Here is an 8,973-nt window from a genome sequence, read left to right on the forward strand (position 1 = left end):
TTTTTTTCAAATGCTAGTCGTCCTTCGGTTTTAAATACGTCTGGAAACAATTTCAACAATAAAAATCAAACGATTGTTTAAATTTAATGAAGTTAGATACCATATAAAATTTCTTCCACCAGTTTTAACGCGCGTAATGATTTTTTCTTCTACCGCCCGTCCCAATTATAGAGTTGCAGAAATTCATTAGTGAATAACTTCCGGATAACGTCATTCACGCTTCCCGCTGCCCCATTTATTTTATAAATGAAGCTTATCTGATTTGGATAAAAATATCGAAATAAATTTTTAATTTACTTTCACACGGATACATTCGTCCATACATATGTGTATATATGTATATATATACCGTCGTTTAAAGTACAAAACCCGCGTATCAAGATAATCAAAAACCGCGTATGTGAGGTTGCCCAAATTTTATAGTAGAGAGTAAAAATAGTCGTATGTCGAAATGGTTCTGTGTTTTATAAAGTAATCGCATTTCAGACTAGTATTTCTCAGGACGAACGGTTTTGTACTTTAAACGACGATAAGTGTGTATGCATATAGTCAATTACCATTGCCTATTTGTACTCGGGATTCTCAAGTTTTGCCTTCACCTGGATTGAGCAGTCTACACTGAAGAGAGGGAGTGTACTAGAAATCTCTTTAATTTTGAACGTTTTTAAGCAAAACCTTGCACTCCCTTATCATTTGGTTCTGGGCCAGCATGTCGCTGCGTTCTACAACCTATTACACAAATAAAAAGTTATACTCGTATATATATGTACCTAAGTATATTTAGGTAACATATAGTTACTCACAGTCAAAATCGGACAGGTGCCTTTTTACTGTACATATTCTCAACGACTTTAATGCAATATCTTTTTTGTTATTTTTTTAACTACTTTAAACTTACACTTTATTATATTGACGATTAATGTATGCCAAAAAAAATGTATACCCAAAAAAGATATTACATGAAAATCACTGTGAATATAGTGACAAGATAACTGTCCCATTTTGACTGTGAATAATTGTGTCTATTAATTATTAGCAATATGCTCAAACCAGCTGAATCGGAAGCAAAAGTTTTCTTAAGTTTTGGGAGAGCGCATTTTCGACGTTAGATATTCTATTTTCGATCTTGTCTAACCGCTGCCCTATTGCAGTCTGGCTCTCAGAAATACTCTTCAATAGATTAAACATATCTGCAAGGATGTAAGTGTTTTCATATAATATACATTTTGTTTAGTATTTTATTGATTTTACCACTACTTTTCTCTGCATAGTATGCTCTTTTGGATGTGGTGGGGCTTTCTGAGCTGTTATATGCACTGGATGTTTCCAATCGTTGTTGTGTAATGCGCTGACCTATGAGAAAATCAGTTAAATTTAAGTAATAATAATACTGAATTCTTCCTTCACCTTGATTTGGAGTCGATATCATAGAAGGCTCAAAAATATCTCGTTGTGATTCCATTATTGAATTATAAAGTGTACTCTTTAAACGTACTTTTTAATAAATAAAACTAACGAAATGAGTTGCTAATAAAAGCTAGTTTGAAAAATTATTGAAGAGGTGATGTAAAAGGGGTATGAGAATGAATTTATTTTGATGAGGAATGCAAAAATATTTGTAAGTTATATCTTCCTTTTCAACAGAAATAATTTGAGTGCCGATTTCGCTACCTAAGAGTATGCCTAACCCAAGAGATGATTGGAGAGGAACGTTAAAAAAAGTTCAGTTTTGTGAAAGGAAAGGCAAGTATATGTTTCAGAGGGAGTACTCCTTTTCCACTGCAATTACTTTTAATGGACCTAATTTCTGGCTAAAGCAGAAACAATCTTTTTCTTTTGAGTCAATATTCGTGCCACTGAAGTTTTCTAAATGGTCTACCTGCCTCTCTTTGAAACGTAAAAATAGTTGCTGCAAAATTTGTTTCGGCTTCTTAACAAGTTTTTTTAAATACTGCATATAATTCTCATACTTATATGCTGAAAAGTTGTCTAATGGGCCATATTGCTTTGCGCAGTTTGATAAATGTAATAAACCGTGGACATTAAAGCTCACGAAATGATCCCCATAAATATCTCCAAAATAGTGAACGAATTCCTCTACCATTTTCTGGGCAACATTTGCTTCAGAAGTGTACGATTTTTTATTACAAAGTAGTCTAATTCCGCTATGAAGTAGCAAAAAGTGGTAGTATAGGTCATCATCAACACAATATTTTAGAATAAAAATCCCACTATATAGCAAAACTGTCTAAACTCGGTCGCTTTCCAATTACAAATATCATCTAAATTTCTAGATACTCTACCAAATTCAGATGGCACAAATTTGCTAAGAAAACTTATTTTTGCGTTCATTTGCGTAACATTTCCCTTTTTTATCAAAAATTGAAGTAATTTTTTCATGACCCCTAGATCCACCAGATGCATTACGTCTAGTGGAAATTGGGAAACCATTCCGAAATTATAAATCTCCAAAATACTTTTCTTTTGTCTAAAATTCAAGTTATGATGCGATAGATCAGTTCGAAGGTAAAACGATAAGTCTGTTCTTGAAACATGAAGTTCTTTTGAAAAACATACTCTATTTTGGATATATTTTCCTTGCTGACAGCACTTCGGACATCCACTTTTGCTATTGAAATACTGTGTGCCAGTAACGAACGACCGCATTGGAGAGTCGCATGTAACACACGAACATTAAACTTTTTGGAAACTGATCTTGAACCCACTTTCAGTCCATTTTCTCTCAAAGAAGCTACTTCTTCACAGAATTCTTTTAAGAAATCGTCTACATTTTTTGTTTTGCTCATTCCTGAAAAGCAAGCTATAGTAAAGGGACTCTGTTTTGGAAAGCCGACTATCGCTCCAAGTATTGGCCACAAAACTCTACGAGAGCTGTCAAACAATTTCAACCCATCAATTCCTACATCAATTAAAATTTCCTTGGCTGCTTCTAAGTATCTGAATTTACCGGATTCGAAATAGTTTTGAATACCTAAATATATAAACTCGCCTTCTGGAATTGTCATTATTTCTACTTTTTTTCTGTTCGTTCCTAATAGCGTTTTTGCTGACAGAGGTATATTGGTAACACCTATTTTGGTTAACGTATGCAGTAAATCACTAAGGGAGTTGTGCGTTATAATGTTTCTTATGGCCCAAGCCTTTAACTCCCTGCATTTATCTGTATCCCTGGGGCAGGAATCACTTATTTTTTTTATGACATCTGAACTATCACTACACATATCTTCTTCATAAGATGAACTACTGGGCACTTGTGCAGGATTAGCTGTAAGATATACAACGAAGAGGCACTACACATTCCTTCTTCGTGATTGGAATCATCTGCAATTTCAGCAGGAGCACTGGGCGGAGTACTATTCATTGCATTTTCGCAATTGGAATAATGGGCCAATAAATTGAGCACTATACGAAGAACTATTGGACTTTTCTCCACAATTATTGGCCACTTGAATATTAGCACTAAATGGAACACTGCATTCCATTTTAAAGCGCTTAGAATTTTCCAAAAACTTTCTTTTTTCTAAGCTCATATAATTCTGGAAACTTTTTTTTTGTTCATTTTTTCTTTTATTTGTTTAATTTTCTTCACCACCTTTTATATTGGAACGCACGGATAAAATTTCACACGCTTTAACCACGGAAATCGAATTATATGGATTTCACAATGATTTGGCAAATTTGATTTTGACATTTGCAACTTGGAATACCACCTGCTACATATATAAATACAACATTCCTCGTCTCCTTCCCTCTTGCACAGATTTAGGAGAGTAAGCGTTCAAAAGATGATACGTATTAAAGTGTGTAAAAAAGAGAGAAATCGCACTCATTTTAATAAGTGTCAAGTAAGTTTACATGTGGTGGTTTCAATATCAAACTTTTTGAATGTGTTGGAGTTTCTGGTAGTCCCGTCTTGCAGGGATGTATCTAGGGGCAGTGGCGTAGCCAGGATTTGGCGTTGGGGGAATGATGAAAAAAAAATTTCCATCGATAACTTAAATTTGTGACACACAATGGCTAGAGGCGTCGCCTGAGTGCATTCTTTCATATATTTATGTGTGTTCCAGTTTTACCGTTATACATTTTTTATCTACTCGTTTATTCCATGGGATATTCATGCTTCATTTAAATTTAAAAAATTAAATTACCTTACCGTTTTAAAAATCTGAAAATTCACTGCGGGAAATATTTTTATTCTCTTCGCCTTCTCGTTTTTGCCTTTATAAGTTTTGTACGAACTATTATATCACATTCCTAGGCAAGTTTTGAAAGAATATTTTCGATACAAAATTTTATTAAAACAAAATGTTGAAATCAGCTTTATATAGAAACAGTGTCATCGTTAATTAAGAAAGGGATGTTCTTAAATATCACAACGACACTCACATATTGACTAGATTTTACTATTTATTTTATTATATTTTAATTTGAATTATTTGTTTATAAAAATATAGTTTATTGCTTAACAAACACAATGAAAATAAGTTTAATCTATGAACAACATTAAAAAAAATCGACAACCTTTCGTAAAAATTTCGAACTTCCTTTTCAATTTTATCTCTTAATATTTTGCAGTTTTTTAGCTCATTCAATTTTAGTCTAATAAAGTGCAAATTTAAAGTAGCTGTGATTTATAGTTGATGTATGGCATATTTTTGAGGATGTCAGTAATTTTCTTCCATATTATCTAAGTATGTTCGACGATTTTTTTTAATGCAGAGAATGAGCAACGCCCTCATCACCAGTGTTGCCGTTTAAGCCCTTTGGTGGCTAGATTTAGCTACCACATACTTTTTTTGGCCACATAGATTTAAAATTCCTCCTAGCCCTTTTTAGAATTTATTCATACTTGGCATGAAAAAGTTGTATATGCTTAATTTGTTTTTTTTTTGCATTTATGTAAGAGATGAATTTTGAAACTAAGAAAGACTGATATATATACATATGTATATGTATTGTATGTTCCTTACGCTTTTATACATACATACTGTAAAAGTGTTGGGGCTGTTAACTTATCTGTTAACGATTTAACTATAGTTTAAAATAGATAAGTTCACGGTCCTTAATATGCTAAATTTGTTAAATGACCCATCAAGTCGATTGACCGTGTATGTTCTTTTGGTGTGATTGTACCAGCATACTGGTGTCGTGAGTGGTGAAATCAGCAAAATTTTCTAAGTAAAAAGTATTTTGGCGGAAATTTCTTGCACTATATGAGTCAAAGCCGTGTTTTTGGACGATTACGTTCACGATATTGCAGTTGTGAATTACAAAAAAAAAACAATGCTTAACAAAATGCTAGAAAAATTATGAAATTTCGGATCTAATCATTTCGATCTTTCCTCGACCTCATTTGTAAAGAAATAGATGTTGTACCAGCATGCTGGTAAGTTATATGCTTCGAGACTGATGGTACAATTACTTGATGAAACCAGCAAGCGGGCGTCGTATATTTCCCCTTTTATACAAAAAGGTTTTTGGTTGGATAAAATATTAGCTTTTTTTCAGAGTTCATTGTTTTTATATACCATTACTTATTGAAAATGTTTACGTGTATACTTATATATGTATATGGGTGTTTCCAGCGGAAGGTCCACCACGACAAAAAAAATAAAAGTTTTATATCTGACGTATTTACGGGCCGATTTGTCTGCTTTTTTAAATATATACTGGCTATGTAAGTAGAATCATGTTTGCATAAAATGGTCTTCCTAGGTGGTGCCAAGGTCGAGATATTTCGAAAAACCGTATTTATGGTCCGATTTGGTTCGATTTTGGCGTATGTGGTTGAAACATAATAAGTCATAGATTTCCAATAAACTGAGTCAAAATATAAAGTATATTCTACATAAAATACATGTTTTATTTGCGTTAAAAATTCATTTAAAAGCAATATTAACAAAAATATAACGATGGAAATTTATGTCACGTCACGCCACGTCACGTCACGTTTCACACTTGGGGTTGTAAAAGAGAATTGAAACAATTTGCATTAATTCAAAAAACTCTAAAAACAACTAGAATTGCTCCAAATCATATTAAAATAAGTTTCATGAAAATAGCCATCCACGATTCGCAGAGTTTTGCGATTTTGTAAGAAAAGAAAAAATCAACTTCCATTTTTTGTCACGTAACGACCCTCTCTTTAAATGCTTATATTTCAGGACCAAGCAGTTCGATTGATTTCATTTTTCGGTTAAATATAGAGCTAATTATTTGCTATACAATGGCCAAAAAAAGTTAAAGAAAACAAATGGTATTCCTTTTGTGTATCACATTGAAATCGTACGACTGTCATGTGCGCCACCATGGGAATGCCCGTATGTAAGTAAAAAATTCTAGCTACCGTTTTTAGCCACGACGACTTTTTTTAGCCCTTTTTTTAAAGGAATTTGGCTACCACTAAAAATTATGCGCGGCAATACTGCTCATCACAAAAAAAAAAAATATATTAAAAATCAACGATAAGTCGCAGCTACCTATGTATTTTAAACTTGCGCCTATATTTTAAAGGACAGTCCTTTATTTTATCACCCTGTCCTTTATAATTTTTTTCGAAATAAAGGACGCCTTTTGTCCTTTATTTCTTAAACTGTCCTTTAAATCAGCTCTGCATTTTTCAGAGGAAAATTTTTAAACACAGAATATGAAAAATAAAAATGTCCCTTATAAAATGGAAAGAAAACCTTCGCCAGTTTGTTTCGCATCCAACCGAAGGGTTTCTATTTAATCAGTAATCTTTGTACAATCTATTAAGCGCAGGGAAAGTTGTGTCCAGGATCGTGTTGCACGCTGAGTTTCCAGTTCCACTGAAAGTGAACAATAAAACCCCTATTGCACAGTGTTTCCTGGAGCCTTCATTTTTCACTTAATTTTATTACCTTTATTTTTATGAAAGCTTACAATATTTGCAAGGGATCAGTTGGGCCTAATTTGTGAATTTTTATTTGATTATAATAAATTTTTTGGTGCAAAATGCAAGTGGCAATTTTGAAGAAAATGTATTCTCCTGTTTCAGGTAATAAATGTTACGTAACAAAAACTAGTTGAAAACGATTGTATGGTTCTTTTAAAACGAAAAAATTACACAAAAAAAATAATGTTTGAAATGTTATACAAAAATGTTCACCAATAAATATATTTTATTTTTAGTTTTTATTAAAAATTTGTTGAAAATTCAAGGCTCCGAGTTATGAATATTAAATTCCAATTTTGTACCTCTGTGTGCTTGCTTTTTCGTGCAGTATGAATTATGGTAAACGCGTTTTAGCTGCAAAGGATGGCGAAGTCCTTGAAAAGGATTTGGCTTCATTTTTCGAAATCGGTTAATTAACTGGTAAATATTTGAGTTAAATTACGATTTGGGAAAGTACTTTTATCATACAAGCTGTATGTATGTATTCCCAAATCATTTTGAAAAAATATCCTTTATTTTACGTTGGTTATTATGGTCACCGTATACATACCTCTTGAGGCATTTAGCTACAGTATTGAGAAGTGGTATTTTATCAAGGCCAGGTTACTAAATTTGAGTTAGATATATTAGAACCGACCGTGGTACCTCCCAGGACGTTACACGTTCACGTGGCGTATTCCTGGAAACGTTTTAAGGTAAACTTAGAGGGATTGATATCTTTCGTATGCGCAGACGAGATTCTATAATTTCATAGCTTTTAACTCACTTAAAAAATATAGGGCTATAAGCTAGTAATTCACTAAAAAAACTTGTTGTGGTGTATAATATGATATGCATGTTTCGCAGTTAAAGATGGCTTGTTTTAGGCTTATATTTAAACTGGATAACTTATGATAACATTTACTATCCCACCATACTGACGTCAGTTAATATAATATGCACACATATGTACTTATACATAGGATGGATATCAATTCTGTATTGTTTATATTTTCTGCAGGAATATTTGCATACCTCAATTACCTTACACCTAAATCTCGCCACGAAGTTTTGGACTTGCTTGTAAACGGTTTGAAACGGCTGGAATACCGCGGCTATGATTCAACTGGTGTGGCTATTGATTCGTCTGAAAACAAAGATATTGTTATGGTGAAACGTTGTGGAAAAGTAAAAGTTCTGGAGGATGCAATTGCTGAACGTAAGTATGGCTGATTTCAGTATTTATTAACCGACTTCACAAAAAGGAGAAAGGCAAGTTATTATAAGAATTAATTTTTATACCCGAGCGCTTAAGTGCAGAAGGGTATTATAATTTTGTTCACATAATGGTTGTTTGTAACAGCCAAAACGAATCGAGATAGATATAGACAAATATATACATAAATGATCAGAATGAAAAGAGAAGTCGATTAAGCCATGTCTGTCTGTCCGTCCGTCCGTGTACATGATAACTCGAGGCTGCCCCTTACCCAAGGTGAAAATGGGCGAAATCGGATGGTAACCACGCCCACTTCCCATATAACGGTATTTTCGAAAAATGCAAATACTACGATATTTCAGTAAATATTCAATCGAAATAGGTGAAAATTAGTATATGAAGGAGAATTATGGAATAAAATAATATTATTATGAAATTTTTGGAAAGTGGGCGTGACCCCGCCCACTTATTATGAAATTATGTATCTCAGTAGCGTTTCACCAATCCTTACCGAACTCGGTCCAAGTCGTGCAAAGGGTCCAGCTAAGAAATGTGTAAAAAATCGTTGAAATCGGGCAGAGATTACGCCCTCCTCCTATATAACTGTAATTTACAGAAACACGGAAACTGCAATAAATCAATAACTACTGAAGATAATTGGTTCAAACTCGATTATTGCATTAAACACTTAGCAGAAGATAAGATTGATATAGATTTTTGGATAATGGGCGTGGCGCCACCCGCTTATGATCACAAATGTGTATCTCGGTAGCCAATTTATCAATTTCTATCAAACTCGGTGCACGTAATAACCTTGGACCGGACACTCTGTTCCTGA

Source organism: Rhagoletis pomonella, unplaced genomic scaffold, assembly GCF_013731165.1.
Source record: "Rhagoletis pomonella isolate Grant_MI unplaced genomic scaffold, Rhpom_1.0 Rhpom_scaffold_00001, whole genome shotgun sequence".
In the NCBI taxonomy this organism is placed as follows: Eukaryota; Metazoa; Arthropoda; class Insecta; order Diptera; family Tephritidae; genus Rhagoletis; species Rhagoletis pomonella.